Consider the following 14,003-nt stretch of genomic DNA (forward strand, 5'->3'; position numbering starts at 1 on the left):
TTGCGAGCTCCACAGTGGTATCCCTGATGGCGCAGTGGGAGAAGACACTGGTACGCTGGTTAATGAATGCTGTTTTCCTGTGAGAGGAGGCCCGGGCACAGATACACCAAAGTGCTCGGCCATGACTACATCCCTGGCATTCTCTTACATGCCTACTTAAGCAGTCGCTGCTGACAATTAAACATGAATCTTTCCTTGTGAACCAGATGGAGATGGAGGACGACATGAGACAGGGAGATTATACCCAGCCCAGCCTCATCTGCTCAGCGCAGATTCAGTAACAATGAGGACATGAATGTTGAGGAGGAGTAGGAACAGGAGCTGGGTGAGGCTAGTACCCACACAACAGAGGCTAGTGCCCACACAAACTTCGTCCCATCTCTCCTACATGCATGGGCTGAGAAGGGGAATGTGGACCAGGAGATGGAGAGTAGTCATCATGGTGGAGACAGGGAAGTGTTGGCTGTAAAAACCTCGGCACACATGTTAGACTTACGTACCGCTGCCTTTCCATGGCTCCCACATTACATTCATCTTGGCCAAGAAAAAGAGTATTGGTTGTTCACCTTGCTAAACCCATGCTACAAGGAGAACCTTGCATCTCTCCTGAGGCTGAGATATCTAATAAAATGGTGCTAGTGCAGAGGGCCATTGAGGAAAAATTTCCATCAGACAACACAAGCGACAGGGACAAGCTTTCTTGCCCAACCGAAGAGAGGCAAGGGAGACACACAGCAGAGGAAGGGGTACATTGTCAAAGACCTAGGCTAATTTCATGACACCATCCCAGTGTCCAGGCCCTGATAACCTGGTATTTATGACAAGGAGGGAATTTTTAAGGATAGTCAAACAATACCTGGCTGATAAAACTAGTATGCTGTCTAATTCCTCTGTGACCTTCAGCTATTGAGTCTCAAAGCTGAACACCTGGCATGAGCTGTCTCTCTATGCCTTGGAGCTGTTGTGCGGCCCTGCTGCTAGCATCTTGTCTTTAGTGCTGTCAGGGCCAGGGGAGTCAAAACAGACAGGTGCTTTTTCTATCAGAAGGTGCTGACAAAATGAACAAATCTTGGATTATCCCCATATTTTCCACACCACCATATAACAGCAGCACATAAAATGTTTTTAATCTTCAATATTTCAATGAGGGCTGCCAGTTGCTGCCTTCAAGATTCTATGGAAGACCCTACTTATATATTTTTTCGTGACTTTGCACTGTGTGCAAAACCTTTTCAAGTGTAGGAGTGAATCAACTACACTTTCAAAATATTTTAATGAGGCTCTCCATTTGTTGCCTTCAAGGGTCTATTGATGACTGTATTACCCTCCTTATCCTTTTTCATGGCTTAGCACTTTGTTCATAGCCTTTATGAGTGTAGCTGCACATCAACTACACTTTCTTAATATTTTAATGAGGCCTGCCAGATGTTTCCTTTAAGGGTCTATGGATGAGGCTGCCTATAATTTCCTGGCTTTGCATTGTATGCAGAACCTTCATGAGTGTAGAAGTACCACTACTACACGTTTTCACAGTATTTGAATAAGGTACCACGGTTGGTGCCTTCAAGGGTGTATGGATGACCCTGCTTGTAATTATTGGCAGGTTTTTTACTGTGCAGAACTTTAATTAGTGTAGGAGTACTACAACTATATTTTGCTCACAATATTTGAATGAGGCACTACAGTTGGTGCGTTCAATGGTGTATGGATGACCCTGCTTGTAATTTTTAGCACATTTTGCACTGTGCTGAACTTTTATGAGTGTGCGAATACTACAACGGCACTTTAAGAATATTTCAGAGGTTTTGCAGTTGGTGTCTTTAAGGGTGTATTGATAACCCTGCTTGTAATTTTTGGCAGGCTTTGCACTGTGCAGAGCTTTTATGAGTTTAGGAGTGCCACAACTATACTTTGCAAACAATTTTTGATTTCTGTACTAGAGTTTGTGTCTTCAAGGATGTATGGATGACCCTGCTTGTAATTTTTGGCAGGCTTTGCACTTAATGCACAGCCTTTATGAGTCTAGGAGTATGACTACATTACATTTTGAACAAAATGTGTGTGAGGCCCTCCTTTATGTCTAATACAGGCTGTATCTGAGTCCCTCTTCCATCACATTTTGGCAGTTCTTGATTCCTTCATAATTTACACTGAAATATTCTATTTTTTAATAAAAATTTCAACTTTGATTTACTTACATTATTTATTTTTTAAATATTTTTTAAATTGTGACTTATTTATAAGTCATTATGCAGGAAAGAAAGTTTCTTAGCTTTTTTTTCCTGTAAACTACAATTTCTGGTCGACTTTGAATGTTTTGATGTCAGTTCTTAAAGAGGAGTAAAAATGTGACAGCATCTTTCTCAGCAGCGATTTGGGAGTCAGAGATTCTTCCAGGGGTCTTCCTGATGCCCTATTCACATTCCATTCATCACAAAGTTTAGTATAAAAATGCTCGGATTTCTCATTGACTCCCATTATACTCATTAGCAGAAACCAGCATCTGATTAGCTGATTCCTTCCAAGCTCTGTATAGAAACGGGAGTATGACTCATGAGTCACTGTAAAAGTCTCTGGCAGGAGGAGGAGGAGGAGGGAGCATCTGGGTCAGGAGGGTTGAAGAGGGGAATGATAAATGCAGGGAAAAGCGACTTCTTGTTTCTACATAGAGCAGAGAAAAAACAACAATTAGCTGGTTAAAAAGGCAAAGTGAGCAATTGTAATTACCGAGTGCTATATAATATGATGATTACCATATATTAAGGGGATAAAAACTTTGATGAGAGTGCATCTTTAAGAGGCTGATGCCTCTTAATTCAGGCAATTCTTAAAAGCTGTGCTCACCTCTGTGTGCCTCGCGACAAACCTTATAGTAAGATTTGTGACATTTGGTACGAAACTGACATAAAAATGCCAAAGGTTGGAAAATTCTTGCACAAAAATTTTGCATCTTTTCTAAGTGTTTTACTCCAGGTTTCTTTGATGAATCAGAGCTGAAGTGTTAACCTATCTCTGCTGCCTTCAACTCTTGGACATTGTTTCTTGTACTGGGTGTAAGTTCGAGAGTAGTGAAGAGTTCTCCTTTTGATCCATGGGAGTTTTCTTAAAATACAAATCAGAAGTATTTTGTTCCAATAGGAGGTACTATTACTGCACACACTATTTTATACTGAAAAATACTGGTACTTGGTATTGCCATTAAAAAAAAAAATCACTTTATCTGACTTGTACTGATGTGGCAATAGCAGTAATTTACCAGCCTGGTGGCAGCCGTAATCATGCTGGAGTATAAATTTGGTGCTTCTTTTAACTATGCAACACCTATTGGTTGGCTTAAGGTACTGTCACACTTAGCGATGCACCAGCGATCCCGACCAGCGATATGACGCAGTCAGGATCGCTGGTGCATCGCTAAGTGGTCGCTAGTGAGCTGCCACACAGGCAGATCTCACCAGCGACATAGCAGGGGTCGGGGGTCGCTACTTACCTGTCAGACGAGGCGATCCTGACGTCCTCCCACCCGCGTCCACGCGTCGCTCGTCGCCACAGCAGGAAGCTGACGACGAGAAACGGTCCAGGACGTTCTCGCGCGATCAGCGATAATCAGCAGGGGAGCGGTCGGCGGTAAGTATCAGACATAGCGATATCGTTAGCAATATCGCTCTAACGTCACAAAAAACAGTGACGTTAGAGCGATATCGCTTAGTGTGACAGGTCCTTTAGCGTACACCAATTTTTAGACCAACATTTTGGTGAAATTTTGCCACGTTTTAAGCCACACTCCCTTCCTACTAAGCATTGCTTTATTTTCACTAAGCCAGGCCTACTTGTTGAATGAGGGTCAAAAAGTGTCTAAAACACATGATAAATGTGGCGTAAGTCATGTATGTGAAGTTTTTAGTGCAAATAGAGCCAGAATACTAACAACGTATTTGATAAGTCTCTCCCATTATATCTTGAATGCATGATTTATGAAAACAGTTCCTGTGCCAAGTGTTAGAATAAAAAGAAGCAACCCTGAAACTCAGCATGTAGACTTTCTACAGAGAACAGTGATGGTTATAATCCCCATCAGCTATGCTCCACACAGGGTCAGTCTCACCTCTGCTTCTTACATTTGACAAATAAATCTTTCCATCCAAGAAAATAACATGCTATGGACTTTTCATTCCAGGGGTTACTTATTGGACATTACAGCCGCACAGAGACAAAGGGATGCCAGCGCTAATGAATAGATTGTCTGAGATAAAATTTTAGTGCCAGCATACCTGCAACCAGCCCATAGAAGTGATGTGTTGATTAAAAAGTGATCTTTATGACTTTACAGCAAGAGGCCCAATTTACACTTGCCAGGGCACAAAATACATATGTTTTGTGCAGAGGGTAAATCTGTGGCTCAGACACCTGCGGACACCGGCCTCTTCAAGCCACCAGACTCATTTTCCATGAGCTTTCCTAGCAGTCACTAAATTACAGATCAGCACTCCAGCTTAATCCTCTCACTTGACTCTCCTGTCTCCAGCTTAGACTTTACTGATGCAGGCGACTGACTTCATCACTGTCAGGACAAATTCCAAGATGGGAGGATTTCTTTTTTCAAATAAGCAATATATTTGTGTTCAAACTAATTAACCCCTTTTGACACATAGAAGAAAAGTCTTGGTTGCTTTCTTTCAAGAGCTTTTTTATAAAGTCACCAACTATTGGGTTTTTCCATTACATTGTGGTTTGTAGACCACTCTACTTTCACCTCCTTCGATTCATTTCTTTACAAGGGGAGAGTTATACATATAAAGTAAAGTTATGTAAGAATGATTTGCTCTACATTCCATTTGTCCGGTAGTTCTGTTACTTCATCGGCATCACAAAATTTTAGGATTTCTTGATGCCTTCTGGAAAACAAAAGGAATTTAAAAAAAAAAACATAATCTGATCGCATTTGTAATGAGTCCTTCAAAACCCTGTTACTCTTATTTACTTTTTTAACTTGTGTTTAGCCGCTGGGGCTAGAGACAGGGAGGAATAAACTAAATGGGAAAAGGGAAGAGGATATAAACACACACATTCAACAGCAACTTAATGAACACCACAACTCAAACTCCAAACTTCAACTACTTAGCTGTAACACACAGCTCAGGAAGACAAATCTCCAATAGCAAGGACGAAATCCTACTCAGCACAGTGTCTCCTAACAGCAAAGAAGCAGACTTTTCACTGGCAGGACAGAGTGGGTCTGGCCATAATTAAAGGGAATCTGTCACCCCTTTATTCGAATATGAGCTGCCGGCACCGACATCAGGGGCTTATCTACAGCATTCTGTAATGCTGTAGATAAGCCCCCGATGTAACCTGAAGGATAAGAAAAAAAGTGTTAGATTATACTCACCGGGGGGAGGTCCGGTCCGATGGGTGTTGCGGTGCGGTCCGGTCCGGCGACTTCCATCTTCTAACGGTGAAGTCCTCTTCTTTGCTGCCTGTCGTGGCTCCGGCGCAGGCGCACTGCTCTGCCCTGTCAGAATGCTGTAGATAAGCCCCTGATGTCGGTGCCAGCAGCTCATATTCGAAAAAAGGGGTGACAGATTCCCTTTAACAGGAACAGTTAAGGACCAGATGAGAAGCAGCTGAAATGGAGCTGCATGTTTCTGACCAGCATAGAAAGGGTTGTTAACCTCTTCAGCACCAAAGGAAACCAAATTAATTTAATATGGGATCCAATTACACAAGCTAAATGGAAGATCTGCGATTCACAATACACAGTGATCTTCTACCTCCAGGTCTCCCAGGTTGGCGAGGCACACTCGTAACAAAATCCTTAGGACTTGAGTTGAGAAACACTGCTTTAAGGGTCATCAAGCAAATGTAAGCTGCTTTGAGAGTACTGTTACACTCCCCACCCAAATATCAGACACATGTGTAATAATGATGGACAGGGAAGGGGCCTGCCAAGATGCAAGGTAAAGGATCCTGGGTGCACTGCCGAACGGGAAGGTAGATTCCAGGGGTTAACATAGCCAGTGGGAGAAGAATACTCAAGGAGGAACGAATGATAGATGTGTTGTGCTAGGAATGGAAGGAATAAAAATTGCTGTGTCCTATCCCACGCTTTACCATTTGATGAAATTGCACTGACAAGTAAATGTTTACTTGTGGCAATGCATTTGGTGCTCTCTGAATTGAATTGTGCACAGCATCTCCTGAGTATGGAGGCGTAAACACAGTGGAGGCCTGCGGCCTACAAGTGAGTGTTATGTACCCCACACCTGAAAGCACACTGGGACATTGTTTTCCACCCCACTGTTATGCATCCCACACCGGACAGCAGTTTGGTCATGCCTACTGCTCATGGCAGCTTTAGATTTGGTGTAGTTGGCAGAATCAGTCCATGCATTAAGAAAACTTGTCAGATGTAGGGAAGGATCCAGTGAAAGCAAAGATTGCACCGAGTATCGGATGCACGATGGTGGTGAATGGCACGAAATGGAAAGACAGACCCACCCGTGGGAGTAAGAGAAGTGAATGAGTATGAAAATACATCCAGCCTGGGAAGTGGCTTGTCCAGAGAGGCCAGCCTGTGTTGAGAGGTGCCCGCCCCCAACGGAAGAAGAAACCTCGTCCATTGCAGAAAGTCAATAGAAAATGGGCAGAGACTCCCAGCAAATGGGCATGTAAGTCAGAAGTAGCTCTGTCTAGGAAGGGTGGAGCAATGGAGGAGTACACCCTCAGAACATCAGGCCAGTGCCATTGTTGGAGAGAGGAAGTGAAAGCAAGCAGGACGCATTGGAACAGTTCCACAATGCAGCTCTCTGTGGTTGGCCTGGACAGGCTGAATGGCAAAGAAAGATGAAGCCTCTGGAGCAGGAAATGCGGCCGGGAGAATTGGGTCCATTGGACGAACTACCCAAACCCTCGGGAAAGATTCGCTACCCAGAACCGACCCCCAGGACCGAGGTTCTCTGGCCGGTACCTGGGGACAAACCTGACCCCCAGGCAGAAACGGCCATGTCGGTATGGCCAAAACCCTGCTGCTCAGCAACGCGACTGAAAGCGATGGTGGCGACCTTCGCAGTAAGTACAACTCAACCCACTGGAGAGATCCCAGCACAGAGAGCAGCTCCTGCCCCCTTGACATGAATGCTAGTGGAGGAGACCCCTGCACCAGAACCTGCTAATGCTAAATGGTTGGCAGCAGTCATCCAAAGGAAGAAAGAGAGAAGAAGTGGGTGCTGGCCCAGTTGAAGCATCCTAGAGGCGGTGAGGTAAGCAATTGGCTGACACAGAGTTGTGAGGCATTTCGCCTCTGCGAGGGGGTATGAGTTCATACAGCAGGCGGTCACTGGTGACAAAGTATGTCTCAATGCAGATTCCTTACCCGCATGGACCCTACATGCTGCTGGCAAGAAGATTGCCTCAACTTCACTGAAGATGGACTGTGGGGGTGGCATGCGGTTGCAGTGTCCATAATCCATCCATAGGAGGAAAATCCTCCTCAGGCAGCAGAGCAAGGAAGGTTGTTATCCCCAGGTGGCCACTCAGCTGCAACTGGAGGAATTCTCAGTCAGGACTCTGACACTTCCAAGTCGCGCGCACTTTGGCCTTACAGAACGGACCCGGAAGAACAGCTGGGAGACAGGGTACATCCTTCACCGTCAGCATCAAAGGGGCGGCCCTGACTGAAGTGTCCAGTAGTCCGACCACAGTGATCATATCACAGGGCCCCCAATCAGCCACCTTTGTTGGATGGTATGGAGCAAGGGAAACCTGGGTGTGAAGGCAGGTACAGCATCCAACATGGTGGCCTGGAAACAAAAGATCAACTCTGACTAAGTTTGTAGTTGTGTTTGCTGCACAAAAAGAGAAAATGAGAAAGTAACTGGTCCTCTTTCCTGAGGTGGCCCTGATTGTGCCAGGTATCCCTGGATGTTGGCCAGGATAGCCGAAGTTTTGTGTTCCCCCCCACCCTCCAAGTTGTTTTATGTACAGTTGCGTATCCCCCTGCTGGAGTGAGGGACTTTGAACCCTTTCTGCCTCTATGGACTCTACACATGTCCCATGGACTTTATCCCATCTCCCCAGGAACCTTTTTTTTTCCCATGAATTTTGCCCCCCAGGGACTGTGAGCCTGACTCTAGGGCAGCATTGTGCAATTTAAAGGGACTATTCTGTTCCCGGAGCCTGTGGCTGCAAATATGGCTCTGTGAGATGCTGGATCTCTTCACCTTACTTTCAATTGGCGATGGTCGCAGATAGCTTAACTCAGCTGCAGGCACACATGTTATGAAGAATCCAGAAGAGACTTTGATTCCTTTAAGGATTCTTGTTGAATGCATACAAACAGCAGCAGGTAAAAAGACTTTCTTCAGACAAGCTGAAAGCACATGTGCCTCTAATGAAGTCAAGATGGAGACTTAGACACAGGGAGAAGAAGGAAGTGACATCACACCCAGAAGAGGGAGACAGGCAGACAGAAGAGACAAACTTGATGGAAAGGGAGGATTTAGCTATGCAAAACACAGGAACACATAGCAACAATAAACAATATGACAGACTGCAATACAGCTTGTAAAATGTACAGGATAGTCTGTAAAATGTCTCATTCATGAGACATAACACACCCCGTCTGAAATCTTTAGATTTCATAATTCTTATAATGTCCTCTGGGGATGTCACTGTAAACCTGAAAAACAAAGGGAAACAAGCATGCAAGTAATAACAACAACAGTTGTAGTCCAATTGGCATGGTCCAATCTTCAGTTGGAGGCATGAAGTCCTCAACAGCGGAATAGACCGAGTCCAAATGTAAACCCATCTTCAGATTGGGGAAGCCGCAATGTACAAACACTTCCACCAACCTAATGATCTGCTGGAGAAAGTTCAAATGTTAGAATGTTCCAACACAGCTGGAGGAATATATTGCAGTAGGCTCCCTGCTTTGAGCTGTGTCCATAACCAACGACTTTCATATGATGTCCTCCTTTGGTAAAAGTAGCACAAGCTCAGTGACTGGACAAAAGAAAATACAAGTTGAACCGCCTTTCCTAACCTTGACTTCTACCTTACGGATCTTCCGGTCAATGCTTGGATTAACCTTGGTAATAAGACCCATTGGCCAGTCGTTGCAATGAGCTTCTTTATCTTTAAGGAGGACGAGGTCTCTCTCTTGGAGATTAGGTTTTGCAGTCTGCCATTTGTGACGGCTTTCAAGCAAGTGCAAGTATTCGGCTTTCCAGTGGTGCCAAAAGACATTGGACAAGTGTTGTACCTGTTTCCACTGACGTTTGTAAATGTCCCCATCCACAAACTTCTCTGGAGGAATTGCGGCAGCTCCAACCTTCTGAGTAAGAAGTGTAGCAGGAGTAAGGATCATTGGTGCATCAGGATCCGATGTTACTGGTACCAATGGTCCTGTGTTTATCACAGCAGACACTTCGGCCAGGAAGGTAACCAACACTTCGTGGGTGAGGGGTAACTTGTGATCCAGCAACATCGAATCTAGGATTCTTCGAGCAATGCCGATCATATGTTCCCAGGATCCTCCCATATGCGAGGAATGTGGAGGGATGAACACCCAAGTACACCCATTGTCAGTCAAAAAGTTGTCCAATTGTAGTTCTTGCACGCTCCCACAAAGTTAGTTCCACAGTCAGATCTGAGCTGCTTGGCGGGTCGCCGGATAGAAAAGAATCTTCTGAGGGCATTGATAAAACAAGAGGAATCCATAGATTCAATTACCTCAATGTGAACTGCTCGGATGCTAAGACAGGTGAACAATACGGCCCACCGCTTAATGTTTGCAGCTCCACCACGAGTCCTTCTTGTAACAACCGACCATGGGCCAAAAACATCTACACAATGTACAAGAATGGCTGGCCTGTGTTTAGCCGGTCTGTTGGAAGATTTGCCATTTGTTGATGTTGTTTTCCTCTTTATTTTTGACATTTAATGCATTTATGAAGCACTGAGGAGACACGTCTCTTCATCCCCACGATCCATAGGCCAGCAGACCTTATAATGCCTTTGGTAAACTGTCGTCCTTGGTGCTGCACTTGTTCATGATAGTGACGGACCAACAGCATAGCGATATGGTGCCGACCCGGGATGATGATAGGATTCTGCTCCTTATCACCTAGGTCAGACTTCTCTATACGACCACCCACCTTCAGCAATCTATGATGATCGATCACTGGGTTCAATTCAAACAGAGAACTGTTCTTAGACAAGCTAGTACCCCTTGTGATACTGTCAATCTCGTGTCCATATTCTTCTGTTGCAAACATCGGATGATGAATTGCTCGGCATGTCTGATATCAGCAACGGTAGGGTGTCCTCTACACATGTGCCAGCCACAACACTCTGATGTCTTGTTACCGACAAAGGACTGAGTGATGTGAATAAGACGAGCTATGACCCGCACGACAGCTGACCATCTTGAGAAGTGCTCAAAGCGGAGAGATCTCAGTTTCAATTGTGGCAACACAGAAGTGTAGTGAGTAGAAATGATTGGTCTGATCTCTTTGTCAGACTCTGGTTCCACCAGCTCGTAAATGTTGTTGAAGTCTCTTGAACTGGAATCCTTGTACAGGAGCCTTGGAGGTGACACCCATATGTTGTCATTGAGTTTAGATGTGGCGGTGAGTCTTGACCCTTGGTCAGCTGGATTCACGTCAGTAGGGACGTAGTACCACTGGTCAGGGGTAGAAAAGCTTCTGATACGCTCTACTCTATTGCTGACGTAGACATAAAATTGTTTTGTTTGTTATAGATGTAATCAAGTACCACTTTACTGTCTGTGTCGAAGGTAAATGAATCAATAGCAATCTCCATTTTGTCCTTTATAGCTTCAGCTAACTCCACTGCCAGAACGGCAGCACAAAGTTCGAGTCTTGGAACAGAGTGAGCAAGTTTCGGGGTTAGTTTTTCCTTACCGAGGATGAATCAACAATGCACCTTGTTACCTTCTTCCAAAGTCTTCAGGTAGGCTACTGCAGTTATAGCCTCTGTAGAAGTGTCGGAGAAAATGTGGACTTCTCTTCTGATGGTGGCTGAAAGGGTGCCTGGGGAATAACGTGGGACTTGGAAATGCTCTAAGACCTTCAGAGATGTCTTCCACGCCTCCCACCTTTGTTGTTTCTGGGATGGTAGCGGAGTGTCCCAATCCGTACTCTGGGCGGTCAACTGTCTCAACAGTATCTTGCCTTGAATGGTGATGGGTGCAATAAACCCAAGAGGATCATAGATAGGACTCCTTGTTTAGTGAAAGGATTATCACAAGCTGACACCTGGAAAGTGAACGTGTCCTGCTTAATATCCCAAAGCAGACCGAGGCTGTGTTGCATGGGAGGAATGTCAGAACCCAGAGCAAGCTCCCTTACACCAGCAGCGTGATCCTCAGATGGAAATGCCTTCATTATCTTTTCACTGTTGGAGATGATTTTGTGGAGTCTAAAGCCCCCGTTACACATAGCGATATCGCTAGCAATATCGCTGTAAAGTCACCGATTTTGTAACGTAGCAGCGATATTGCTAGCGATATCGCTATGTATGATACTTACCTCCGACCGGCTCCCCCGCTGATTATCGCTGGTCGCACGAGAAGGTCCTGGATCATTTCTCGTCGGGCGCTTCCTGCTGGGCTTCCTGTGGCGCCGACGAGTGACGCGTGGACGCGGGCGGGAGGACGTCAGGATCGGGAACGCTGGTGCATCGCTAAGTGTAACGGTACCCTAAGTTTTGCTGTTGACAGCATTTCCTGAGTCCTAGAGAGCAGATCAATAGTCTCTTCACTTGTGGGAAGAGACTTCAGCCCATCATCTACATAGAAGTTTCTTTCCACAAATAGATGAGCATCAGACCCATACTCTCTCTCACCTTCCCGTGCTGTCCGTCTTAGTCCATAGATGACCACTGCAGGTGAGGGGCTGTTCCCGAAGACGCGCACATTCATCCTGTAGTCTATGACCTTGTGGCGGACGTCGTTGTCTTTGTGCCATAGGAATCTGAGGTAGTTTCTGCTGTCTTCTCTCACAATAAAGCAATGAAACATCTGTTGAATGTCGGCCATTACTGCGACAGATTCTTGTCTGAAGTGAATCAGTACTCTTATAAGGCTGTTGTTTAGATTAGGCCCAGTGAGGAGCAGGCTATTTAGGGAGATGCCTTCATACTGAGCACTGGAGTCAAACACCACTCTAATTTGGTCAGGTTTGCGAGGATTGTAGACACCAAAGGATGGAAGATACCAGTATTAGTGGGGGTGCGGGTTCCACATGACCTCTATCGAAGATATTTTGCATGAAGTCGACAAAATGTTTCTCCATCTCTGGCCTTCTCTTTAAGGTGCATTTTAGGGATGAAAACCTTGCCATTGCTTGTTGCACATGATCAGGTAGCCTTGTTCTTGGAGAACGAAAAGGTAAAGGTGCTACCCAGCTATTTAAATTGTCTTGGGCAAATTCCTTTTCCATAATCTTTATAAATTCTTTGTCCTCCCTTGCAGGTGCTAGCTGGTTGTCTTCTCTTGTAGAGTTGAACACTGTTGACCCGAGGTCATCATTCCGGGACAGGAATATGTTTGTGTCGTCAGAGGTTTCTTTCTTCCACTTGTTGTCGCTTATCTTCTCTTTCACCCAGTAATGATGAGAGCATGGTTGAAAGTAAGTGCTGCGACCATTTGGTAGGACGTGAGTCTTAAATGAGGAAATCCTCGTGGGTCTCTTCATCTTTTCTATACAGACATTGCCAATGATAACCCAGCCTATGTCTAAGCATTGAGCATAAGGAGAGTCGTGTGGCCCGTTGATTTGCTGACGTACCTTGTATAGTCGCAGAATGTCTCTGCAAAGCAGGATCAGGATGTTTATGCGGTTGTCGAGAGCTGGTATATTGCCTGCCAAAGTCCATAGATGAGGGTGATGGAGTGCAGCCTCTGGAGTTGGAATTTCCTCATTGTTGGACGGTATCTGGTTGCATTCGACCAGAGTGGGTAAGGGTATCTCCACATTGTTCTCAAGAGAAGACACCATGAGTCCATTGGCTCTTCTCCCAGAGACCTCCGTAACACCGCTGCAGGTGCCTTGGGTGTAGGGGTGAGAGTTTCCCTTTAAATCAAACATGTCAAAGAGCTCTGACCTAGCAAGTGACCGGTTGCTCTGGTCCAGGATAACATACACCCCCTTGCGGTTTTCTCTGGTCGACCCTTGGGATACACATTCGCCAGGCACATCTTCGCACACGACTTGTCCCAGAGGCCTTCTCCGCACACTTCTGTGCATAGTAACACAATAGAGCCCAATACTTTCCACGACATTAATGGCGGTAACTTGTGATAATAACCCGCCATAATAGTAAGTAGTTCCACTCCATAAGTATATATATATATATATATATATATATACACACACACATGGAGAAGCAAAGAGTGATTGAATCCAAAATGAATTAGAGAAATATCAAACTTTATTATAACAAATATGCACATTAAATATCCATAGCAAAATTGCACATAAATAATTGACACCAAAAGCTAGGAGGGAAGGGAAGCGGAGATAACACACAACCCACTGCACCAAAGACTACACCACACTCTATAGGAAGCCCAGGTAACATGTAAACATAGCGTCACCCGCCCATATTCATAATAATTACAACCATAGTAGGTATACAGGGACAGAGATCCCGCCAGGCTAGCTAATCATAATGAGGGGTAGTAGCGGTAAACAGTCCCACAAAAAACATAATTACGCCATAATGGCAGAAAATGGAGTAAAGGGAGAGCTTGCCTAATGGTGCCCGGGTACCCCAGACTGTGGAACAATCCCCGACACGCGTTTCGCGCTACCAAAGAGCGCTGGAGGAAGGCATAAGCTGTGCAGTGTTAGATTGGGATAGATGGAGCGCTTGCACATGCTCCTCACTGTCGCACTCCAAACACTTAATAGATATTTTACAGTCCTTAGCAAAGTGTTCAGTAGAAGCGCAGCACCTGTAACATATCTCAAAGTTCTTCA

The sequence above is a fragment of the Dendrobates tinctorius genome, unplaced genomic scaffold (genome assembly GCF_039654945.1).
Source record: "Dendrobates tinctorius isolate UK_male_01 unplaced genomic scaffold, ASM3965494v1 ptg000051l, whole genome shotgun sequence".
NCBI classification, from domain to species: Eukaryota; Metazoa; Chordata; class Amphibia; order Anura; family Dendrobatidae; genus Dendrobates; species Dendrobates tinctorius.